The 684-nt window shown below is 46.2% G+C and overlaps 1 non-coding gene across 1 annotated transcript; it reads left to right on the forward strand.

Annotated features, from left to right (window-relative positions):
* Positions 1 to 265: 265 nt before the first annotated feature.
* Positions 266 to 340, forward strand: Trnat-ugu (transfer RNA threonine (anticodon UGU)). The gene has a single exon. It is a non-coding gene; the product is annotated as a tRNA-Thr (tRNA).
* The last annotated feature ends 344 nt before the right edge of the window (positions 341 to 684 follow it).

Consider the following 684-nt stretch of genomic DNA (forward strand, 5'->3'; position numbering starts at 1 on the left):
CAGCTGTAACTGTTCTTTCAGGAACAGATACTACCTTCATATATAGTTAAAATATAGCTTCCTGGCCATTGACGTTCTCTTGCGAACGCACACGCTATGCCCAAACTCTTACGGGAGTTGGTAGATTAATCTGCCACGAGTAATGAGTATGATGGGCAAACATCTATTAGGCGCACTACAAATGTAGTTGTGTGGACATGTTGGGAATGTGGGTCTCACGGGGAGCGTGCAAGGGATAAGTACCTGCAGGCGCACTATACTCTGTGCCCTAGGTGGCTCAGATGGACAGAGCGTCTGCCTTGTAAGCAGGAGATCCCGGGTTCGAGTCCCGGTCGGGGCACACATTTTCAACATGTCCCCAATGAAGTATATCAACGCCTGTTTGCAGCTAAGGTGCCCATTTAATTGTCATTTCATATTGTCTTCACTTCGCAGAGCAAATAATGTCAGTAGATACTGTCATGACATGACTGTTCAAAATTGCATCAAAGCTGAAGGCGCTGCAGTAATTAAGCCAAAGGGCTTGTATCGCAGCGGAGGGTTTCTGTGGTTTTCCTATATCTGTTCAGGCAAATGCTAGGGTAACTCCTTGAACTGGACTGACGGAATTCCGTACCAATACTTGTCCAGTCAGAGCTTATGCTCTGTCGCTAATGACTAGGCAGGACACATTGTGAATTATTC

The sequence above is a fragment of the Schistocerca gregaria genome, chromosome 1 (assembly GCF_023897955.1).
Source record: "Schistocerca gregaria isolate iqSchGreg1 chromosome 1, iqSchGreg1.2, whole genome shotgun sequence".
NCBI classification, from domain to species: Eukaryota; Metazoa; Arthropoda; class Insecta; order Orthoptera; family Acrididae; genus Schistocerca; species Schistocerca gregaria.